The sequence below is a fragment of the Furipterus horrens genome, unplaced genomic scaffold (genome assembly GCF_987537825.1).
Source record: "Furipterus horrens unplaced genomic scaffold, mFurHor1.1.pri manual_scaffold_5, whole genome shotgun sequence".
Taxonomy (NCBI): domain Eukaryota; kingdom Metazoa; phylum Chordata; class Mammalia; order Chiroptera; family Furipteridae; genus Furipterus; species Furipterus horrens.
The window spans coordinates 199,493,157-199,503,818 of record NW_028327175.1 but is presented as its reverse complement, the minus strand read 5'-3'; positions in this window follow the sequence as shown (position 1 = coordinate 199,503,818).

Sequence of the window (10,662 nt, the reverse complement as noted above, 5' to 3'; positions counted from 1 at the left end):
AGCTCACCGTCCCAGCGTCAGGGAAAATCAAGCCTCATTGCTTCTGACTGTAAACCAGTGGGGGTTGGGGTGGAGGAAGAAACTGCCGGTCTCTCAACCAAGTCTGCTTGTTTAAAGGGCCCCCACAGTCCTAGAACATCTGCAGACTCACCCACTCTGGAAATGACAGCCAGGGCAACAACTATAGAGGCGCCAGTCCCATACAAAGTGGGAGAAGTGCCTGGAAAAGGGGCAAGTGCTGAGTAAGCGGCATTGTTCCCTCTCAGACCCCTCCCCCACATACAGAGCCACAACGTGGTAAAACAGGTTACCCTGTACTGACGAGAAAACCTAAGGTTCCACCCCTTACAATGTAACAGGAATAACAGCTCTACCTAAGACACAGAGGCAAACAAACACAGGAGCCTCTCAAGATGAGACAGAGAAGTATGGCCCAAAAGCGGGAATGGATCAAGGTTCCAGTTGGATAAATAAGCGATGAGGAGATAGCCAACCTCATAGACACAGAGTTCAAAACATTGGTGATAAAGATGCTCCCAGGCTTGACAGATATGCTTAAGTATGGCAAACACATAAGGGAAGAAGTGAAGGCTATGCTAAATGAAATGAAGGAAAATCCACACAAAACCAATGGTGAAGGGGAGGAAACTGGGGTTCAGATCAATGATTTGGAACATAAGGACAAAAACAACAATCAACCAGTACAGGATGAGGAAATAAGAATTGAAAAAAAATGAGGATAGGCTTAGGAACCTCTGGGACAACTTTAAATGTGCCAACATCCAAACCAAAGGCGTGTCAGAAGGAGAAGAGGAAGAGCAAGAAATTGAAAACTTAGGTAAGAAAATAATGAAGGAAAACTTCCCAAAATTTTTGAAGGAACTAGACATACAAGTCCAGGAAGCACAGAGAGTCCCAAACAAGCTAGACCCAAAGAGGACCACACCAAGGCACATCATAATTAAAATGCCAAAGGTTCAAGATAAAGAGAGAATCTTAAAAGCAGCAAGAGAAAAGCAGAGAGTTACCTACAAAGGGGTGCCTTTAAGACTGGCAGCTGACTTCTCAAAAGAAACTTTGTAGGCAAGAAGTATTCAGTGTGATGAAAAGCAAGGACTTATAACCAAGATCACTCTATCCAGCAAAGCTATCATTTAGAATGGAAGGGCAGATGAAGTGCTTCCCAGACAAGGTAAAGCTAAAAGAGTTATCACCAAGCCATTACTATATCAAATGTCTAAGGGACTTACTTAAGAAAAAGAAGATCAAAACTATGAACACTAAAATGACAACAGACACAACTATCAACAACTGAATCTAAAAAATAAAAACGAAATCCAACTAAGCAAATCAGAATAGGAACAGAATCATTGGTATAGGAATCATTTGGAGGGTTATCAGCTGGAAGGGGGAAGGGGGAGAATGGGGGAATGGTGCAGGGACTAAGAAGCATAATTGGTAAAAACAAAATAGACAGGAGGAAGTTAAGAATAATATAGGAAAGGGTGAAGCCAAAGAACGTATATGCACGACCCATGGACATGAACTAAGGGGGGTGGGGTTGTTGGAGGGAACAGGGGTACTGGGTAGAGGGGAGCAAAGGGGGAAAGAATTGAAACTACTGTAACAACATAATAAAATATACTTAAAAAAAGAATATTTAGAAGTAGGGTACAAATAAATATATATATTTATAAAGTTTATTTTAAAATGTATATCAATTATACATGCGCAGAAAAAGACTGGAAAAATAAACACCCAAATGTCAACAATGATTACTGTCTTGGTGGTGGGAAAATGGATGATTTTAATTTTCACATGTATACTTCTTCATATTTTCCAAATTTTCTATAATGCATATCAGTTTGCTTTTATAGTTAGAAAATGAGAAGCATTGCTTTTTAAAGTAAAGGGAAGAACATATGACCTAGATTCACTCATGAGTGGTATGGAATTTCTCTCCAGGGTTAGCAGCAGGTTGTTTAAAAATGTTCCACAAGTCCATTTAAAAATTATCCTCAAGGCAAGAGTTCTCCAAGCACGTTTCAAAAGCACCTGAAGCTATTCTTCTGGATCCTCTAGGTATGTCAAATAAAGTTACTCTACTCTAGCCGCAATTTCATGTATTTAAAAAATGAATAAAGACAAGAAAATGCAAAATAATAAACTCTAAACTAGGCTTCGAGGGAGGACTCTGTAACGGGTTGTACTAAGACCGTAACATCTGCAAAGTGTCCACAGAAATCTGCAGGGACCAAGCAAAGCGTCGCTTCGTGGGAGGAGAAGAAATGGCGGCGGCGTCCAGCCACAACAGCCCTGTGTTTGTTTGGCAGCCAGGAAGCATCGCGTCTGCGGTCCCCTCCTCACCCAAGGCCTCTGTGACACGGGCTTTGCCACCGCTGCCAGGTAATAAGCAAGGACCACCGAAACTGGATGTGAGCCCCATCATGGCTCAGACAGCAGGCAGAGGAATCAGTTCGCGACCTCGGGGCTGCTTCGAAGAGTCACGGTTTTGCCCAGGACGGCACCGGTGTGCCACATATCTGCCCACGGCACTCTCTTGGGACCTCGGCAGAGAGCACCGGTCAATCGGAACCCTCTCCTGCCTCTTGCAGATTCGTCCCTAAAGCGCTTCTTCCAGCGATGGTGCCCCAGTGGCCTAGAATTGGCCTGTGGGTAGAAACCCGCCTGGCAGTTCGCCCCAGACAGAGAACAGACTCACTCCACCTCCAAAAAGCCTCCACTGACATCCCCAACCAGTTCTACCAACGGCCGGCAAAAGCGTACCTAAGACCCCATCACGCAGGCTGCTGACCACCTCCGCGTTCTCCTGCTTCGTGTCGTCTGATGGAAATCCAAGAAAACTAGCGCGGGGCCCACTCCTCTTGGGCACCCTCCCGCGTGGCCCGCAGGGCCCGCAGGTCTACGTTGGCCCTGCCCCCAGCATGCCAGACCCTTCCCTTCCCAATGGGTGGGAAGTCTGTGTCCGACACGCCACTCATGACAGGTCATACCGCCTCCCTCCTTTGCTCGACAGCACCTCTCTCTAGGGTCCCCAGGATCTAGTACATTGTCAGGAACACAGTAGATGCTCAAGAAATGTTAAAATAATTAATTCAATGACTGGAAAGAATGGCGCTGCCTCCACTAAGCTCTGTGATCAGACCGAAGCAGGATGGGGGTTCTCCCATGTGGGCCTGCATTTTTCTCCTAGGCAGTATCCCAATGTGCGGGGTCCTGGGGTCTTTCCCTGGCGTGGGCGCCTTGAACAAGCTTTAGGGCTTCCCTGCTACGCAGCCAGTGTGCTGACTCCCTACACTCAGGGTTATGGGCTCTGACCTCGTTCGCCTACACACGCCCCCCCCCCCCCCCCCGGGAATACCCGAGAGCCAGAGACCCAAATGAAGAGTCTTTGCAGCTGGGCGTGGGGGAGCCGGCAGCAGGCAGGAGAGGTCAAAATAAATAGTGACTCCAGAGAGACCCATGCCGTCAAGAAGCCGGCCTGGCATCAGTGCCCTGGAATGCTCAGCCACGTCAAAAGGACAGTAATCGCCAGATGGACACAAAAGCGGCAGAGGCGTCCTCCAGGCCCCTGGCCCTGCAGGGCTGTCCGGGAAGCGGGGCCCCAGCTCCCTGGACTGAAGCCCACAGCACAGATGTTTCACCGCAGCCCACCCCCAGCTCCTTGGGTGAAAGGGCTGCCTGCCGCTGGGCTGGGTGAGGGCCCCTCCTGCGTGGTCCCCAGTGGACCTGCAAACCGATGAGCATCGTCTGTGCCTCTCGCTGGAGGACCACCTGCTTATCTGGGCACTCCTCGCTCTGGTCTCTCCGCCCACACCACCGTGCCTGAACTGCCTTGTTTGGCATTTGGGAGGCTGGGTGTTTTCCAGCTGCCATCGAAGGGCTGGACACCATGAGAAAACTCCCCCGTGACCGTCTGCTGTGCCATGGATGTCACCTAGCAGCCTTGAGGCTTCACGCGTGACTTTCACAGACTTGTGTTTCCCGGTTGCCTCCTGCTGGAAACTGATAGGAAATCGTACTGGTTAGTAGACTTGATCAGTAAATCTGATTCCAATACAGGAAGGTCCGAAGTGGTGTCCCACGCCATGACTTTCTCAGACACTTGAAAACGCTGTAGAGCCTCCGCCTGGCACCCCATCCACTATGTCTTGCTCTTCTACACACACATCCCCCTGAATTCCCATTCTCTGAGGACAGAGTTTCTCAGCCTCAGCACCGTTAGCTTCTGGGCCAGCTGATTCGCTGTTGTGGGGGCTGTCCTGTGCATTCCGTTTAGGACGTTTAGCAGCACCCCTGCCTCTACACACACGCTGGCCTCCAGGAGCATCCTACCCCAGCGGGACAACCAAAAGTGCCCCCAGCTCTGCCAAATGGCCCCTGGCGTGGAAATCACCCCTAATTGGAAACCATGGTGTTCTTAGACCTAAAAGGGCCCTGCAGAACATCACTTCTAGCTTTTTGTGGAGCCAAGAGGTACTAGAGGTTGGGTAAGAAAGTTCCCCTTTTACAATCTATTTCCTGGATTAAACAAACCGGGCAGTTTAAGTAGTTGGGAGGAAGTCCAAGAGCCCATCTGAACAAGAAGTTCCCTTTAGGAGGAGCCAGCCCATCCTTCCTTGAGGTGGAAGATTTAATGTGCAGTGCACAAGGACTCTGTGACCTCTTCACTGCATCTTCCTGTCATATGGGGGGGGGGGGCGATGGCATGAAAGCTCCCGGCATCTCCCGCTGTCTCCCCTTCCCCATCAATATTAGCACCACCCCGGCCCGCCTCCTCCGTTATGTCACACTAGGAGCCGAAAGGAGAGGGTTCTCGCCAAACTAAACATTTTTATCAGAAGTAAGAGGAATCCAAGGACAGCCCCTAGCTGGGGGGCTGCTGCTGGGTGTCTCCTCCCTTGGGCTCCCTGAACACCCTGCAGACCCGGTTCTCACACCCTTTAGGACCCTCACTGGAGTCGCAGGTCTGTCGTCCACCTCCGTCCCTTGACTGTGACCTTCCCGAGGACAGGGGCTGCATCTTATTCAGAGGATCCCTCCTTGGGCTCAGCACAGAGCTTGGTCCACATTTTTATTTAATAATAGCTGATGTATTTCGGATGTCTACCTATGCCAGGCACTAAACACTGAACCCTGCACATATATCGGCTTATTCGAATGTCCCCCAAACCCTGGGTGACTGCCAGGTGACCCTGCTCTTTCATCAGAGGGAAAGTTAGGGAACTGAGATGCTATCTCACCTCTCCCCGCTGTGCTGAAGCCCTTAGGGAAAAGGGCCCCTTGCCTTAGTATTTTCCTCCTCAGGAAGGAAGAGCCCCCCCGCCCCACCTCCCACCCCGACTCCAGGAACTGCCTTCTTTAGGCTCATCCCCACCTCTGTGCCCACCTGCTCCTGGATGAGGAACGCTCCCCGCGGTGACTTGGGGAGAATCAACGCAGAACCTGGAGACTCAACAGCTCTGGCCAGGGCTGGGGCAGTACATTTCAGCCAACATTTATTGATGACAGCCCACCAGCGCCTGGGCTGGAAACTGTTCAGGTCACGGTCCTTGACCTCCAGGTTCCCAGGCCAGTGAGGAAGGGTCACAAACCCACAGAGAACTAATGCCAGTCAAGTCGTGATAAATGTTGTAACCAAAGTCCAAAGAACTCAAGGAAACAGGGAGGAAGGGATTCATTCTGCCTGGAGAGGCCAGGAACTGCTTTGGAAAGGAGGCTGGAGAAATTAGGCCAGAAGAAATGCTGGAGGGTTGAGAGGCACCAGTGGAGGTGACGCCAGGTTAAGAAGGCCCAGGAGCCAACCCACGGGGGTGGTGTGGGGAGAGGAAGTCAGAGAAACACGTTGGCTCGGGGGCGGGGGGCAGGGGGGAGGGCAGGAGGCCAAAAACGAGGCTGGGACCAGACCAAGAGTGTATACGCCTTTCTCTGTTGAGTGGAGAATTCGGCCCACTTTGTTCACACAATAACGAGCTGTGAGAAATATCTCCTTCCAGCCTGGAGTCTACCAGAAGCAAACCCTGAAACAAATGTTTGGGTGCAAGTGCTTATTTGGGAGGTGATCCAGGGAAGCGTTGGGAAGGCCGTGGGCGAGGGAGACGGGGAGAGAAGGACGCCCATGTGAGGCATGTTCGTGAGCAGGTAACCGCAGGGGCTGCCGGGCCTCAGTCCTACTGGCAGGAACCCGCTGCAGCAGCTCGGACTGACACCCAACTCCAAGGTCAGGACGTGTGCTGCCACTCAAGCTCCATCACAATGGGGGTGTCTGCACCACAGAAAAGGGCCGGGGCGTTCCCTGCACTGATCTCCCCTCAAGGAGCCTGTCGTTGTCTGAGCTGCTGCTGACAGGTTCTCTGCCCGGCCTTTCCGCCTGCCCCAGCCTGGGACAAGTGCGCGCCCAGCTGGGGTCTCGGTCCGCTTGTTTGGGCTGCTGTCACACAACCATCATAGACCATCCGTTGTTTCTCACAGTGAGGGAGGCTGAAGGTCTAAGACAGTCCCCTGCAGACTTGGGCCCACTCCCCGGCTCAGAAATGACCCTCTTCTCCCTGTGTCCTCCCATGGCAGTAGGGGCAAGGGACCTATCTGGAGTCTCTTTTATAAGGGCACTAATCCCATTCATGAGGGCCCCACCCTCATGAACTATTCACGTCCCAAAGCCCATCCTTCAAATACCATCACGTTGGGGATTAAAATCTTAACACATGAATTCTGTCTGGGGAGACACCAAGGTCCATTCAGTCCACAGCAGGTAAGGAGCCTCAGGGGCTTGCAGGAGAGAACAAATGATCAGCAGGAAGAGGGCGGGGACAGCTGAGGGGCCATGGCCAGGGCCTTGAGAGCATCCTCTATGGTCTGAACCTCCCACTGGGCCATTAGGAATAAAATGCCCCTTTCCCCGGGGGAAAAATACTAAGAAAGGGAGTGGAACCCACACACCAACTCTACCAGCTAGTTCCTGGCCGCTTTCTCATGCACACATGTGCAGTCCTTCTCTCCTGATGGCAGACCAGCAGTTCCTGCAGGGTGAGCAGACTGACAAAGTGGGGTTCACACAGGAGCTCATGCTTCCAAAGGGTACTGGCACTGTACCGGGGCTTCAGGAAGACAGAAAGGTCTTCACGACCTCTTAGGGCAGGGGTCCTCAGCCTCCCTAATGCCACGACCCTTTAACACAGCTCCTCACGTTGCGGGGACCCCCAACCATAACATTATTTTCGTTGCTACTTCATAACTGTAATTTTGCTACTGTTATGAATCGTATGTAAATATCTGATATGCAGGATGGATTTTCATTGTTACAAACTGAACATAACTAAAGCATAGTGATGAATCACAAAAACAATATGTCATTATATATATGTGTTCTCCGATGGTCTTAGGCGACCCCTGTGAAAGGGTCATTCGACCCCCAAAGGGGTCGCGCCCCACAGGTTGAGAACTGCTGACTTAAGGTGTTAAACTGGCATTTACAGAGTAGAAACTTCAGGTCAGCAAGGCCCATTCCACACCCCCCAACACACACACGCCCAGTAACAGATGTTACTTCTCTCCCCAAACGTATAATTTGACATCCAGAAAGCTCGTAGCCTGACGGACGACAACCTCCTTAAATAAGCAAGGGCAGATCTTCCCAACGGCAGACACGCCACAACTGCCTGGATCCGCCAGAGGATGGGGTCTCACTAACAGGCTTGTCCTCTCTGTGCCCCGGTGTTGCCACATGAGGAAGCTCATGAGATGTGACCGTGACCATGGAAAGACTTTGGATGCGGCCCTTATTTTCATATTGCAGACTCTGACACACTGCACTCCTCCACTGCCCGGGGACTTTGTGCAGAAGGAGGAGATATTTCATCTCCCGAGTGCCGAGAACCCCTTGGACGCTCAGCCCGTACAGAGCCAGACAAGGAAGGTCGCACAGCAGATCTGTTACTGGGCCTTGGAGGGGCCCGTGGGACACAGCCGCAGGGGAAGGGAAAGGAGGACGGGCAAGAGCTGACACGTGTCCCGTGGCAGGGGCTGGAGCAGAAAAGGTGAAAGAAAGAAGGCTGGCCAAGAAGGCATGGAAGACAGAGAGGACAAGATTTACTTCTAGGTTGCCAGGCCCGAAGCAATGAAGGATGACATTCGGTAACCGCCCCCACCCCCTCATCCCCTGTAAATTCATCTCTTTCCAGCGTGTGTCCCAAAGAACGAATATAATAAACAATATCTCCTCTACTCAGCACTCCGAAAACAATCCTTTTGTTTAACCACAGCTCGCAGAAACACTTTCTTCATTGTAAATAAATCCCTAGACTCTCCAATATGCCCTGATCCAGGAAAACACAGGAACATCGTTTATAAGCTCCGTGTATTTCCAAACAAGGGACAGTGTTTCACCATAGAAACACTATTTTGAAGAATCCTCCTGACAGTAAACCCTAGACAGGGCTCTTCTGGTGTGAAAATAAGGGCAGCAGAAGAGCGAGGCGCTGCGGACGGTGAAGCTGGGAGGGGCGCTCAGGGTCATTTGTTCCATTTATTCACCCCATCATCGCCCAAGGGTCTCAGTGCGTGACCTGAGGCTCTGAAGCCCAATTGGAAGGGGCCTGCCTGCAGCGTGGACTGGAAGCACAACCAGCCTGGAGAGGCGGGGGGCACAGCTCCAGGGTCGCAGCTTCCCAGGGCTTGGGGGGAGGTGACGGGGCCTCCAGGGGTCAGGATCAGCAGAGGTGCTGGTTCCTGGTGCCCCACTGGCTTCAAGTGAGGTCCCTGTCAGGAAGGCCAAAGGGGCCTGTACTTTCAGAAAGGCACCCACACTGAGCAGTGACGCTCCTAACCAGCAGTTGGGGGAGGGGGGTTGCTTGGATAACTGAGGTGCTCTCTCTGCCCCCTGTCCCCACCGGAGCCTGCTCGTCAGCACACCGCTGCCCACTGGGACCTCTGAGAGGTGCTGTCCTCCTGAAAGAAGAGGGCAAAGCGGAAGCTCTCAACCCCCACTGCCACCCACCAATTGCTGGGTGAGAGCCGCCCCTAGAGGGTGGCCTGCCTGGCGTTCCAGCGTGTCCTAGAATGGGACAAGCATGGTCCCCGCTGCAGAACTCCCGTGGGCTGGGGGCCTCCGCTCCTTGCAGTAGCAAAGTATTGGCCTCTTAGGGGCCAGGCTAGGGCCCTAACGCATTTGCTGTGGGTCTGAACTAGCCGTGAGCTATGCTGAATAAAACGTCCCCTGCCCGTGCTCCAAGGCTTTACTATTATTACTTTTGTTAGACTCTTTACGGAGATGTGACACACACTCTGCTGCCCTACAGAGGACCCTCAGAATCTCGCCGATGTCCTCCTCAAACTGCTCAGACACTGTACCCACCCAAAGGAAGGTCCCAGGATCTGAGGCCCTCAAGCAATGTCTGCTCAGACATGTGCCCTCTGAGGCTGACCAAAGCTCTCCATGTCCTCCCCGAAAAAGGGGGTTTGGAAATTGTCTGTCACTTAAGCTCAAGGGACAAGGCTCCTGTGGGAGGGTGGACCCTCTCTCTGCCACTGGCCACTGTTCTGCGGCAAGGGATGGAGCCCCAGGGCAGGGCCAGGGCCAGGGCAACTACTCAGAGGTGCCAGCTCTCCAGATGGACAAGCCCGCGATGCCATGCCATGTTCTGCTGTGCCGACCCCCGGTGACCTCAGACACTGTAGACACTGTATTTGTGTAGAGTGACCAAGTACTCAGTCTCCTCCAGCTGTCACTTGCCATTTTGACACCCGATTTTCTTGGCTCCCCCCGCCCAATATTTCAATTCTGCTGCCCATTGTGACCGTGCACAATGGCCCGTGGAAGGGACAATCTCAGTGACATTCCTCTCTGGTTTACACGTAGTTCTCAGTGGTTAGGCAGTACGTTTGGGGGCTGCACACACATGCAGGGATCAGTGACACATGCAGGTACTGTGGACGTCTGGATGGTAGGCAGGGCGTCAGCTGCCCCGTTTCCGGGGGCATCCCTGACTGCTGGTTAGACCTACATTTCTCCCTCCCTTGGACCACAGCCGAAGGAGGGAAATCATGACCCAAGCTGCGCCATTTGGCTCCTCCCTCTCCCTGTCCCATGGCTTCCTTAGCCATAGTGGGGCGGAGGTGGGGGGTGGGGGAGACTGATCTAGGCTGGTCCAACCAGAATCATCTCAATAGTTTTTCTGGGTACTTCCCCTCCTCGGCTGGGGGCGGGGCTTCGGGCACTCAGCAGTCGGGAAGGGAGGCGAGGCCAGGAGATGAAGGCCCCACTCAGGCTCTGATGAAGCCAGATGTACCCCCTGGACTTTCAGCTTAAGACACTTGGAATTGGTTTTTCCATCACTCCCCTCTCCATAAAGAGTCCTAACCAATAAGCTTTGTAACAGACACGGTCCTTGCTTTTCAGAGGATTTCCCTTCCTCCTCTGAGGTGACAGATGCTTCTCAGTGATCAGCGTTGCTGGTGGCAGGAGGGACCATCTGTGCAGTGGCCGTGCCTGGTGGGGCCCTGCCTGCCTCCTTCTCAGCTTCCCTCAGCCTTTGCTCTCAGCCTCTGCTCAAGCCAGGAACCTGGGGGCCCTCCCTGATTCCTCTTTCCTCCTACTCCCTGAGTCCAGTCAATCATCACGTCTGATTGGTTTCGCCTCCAGAC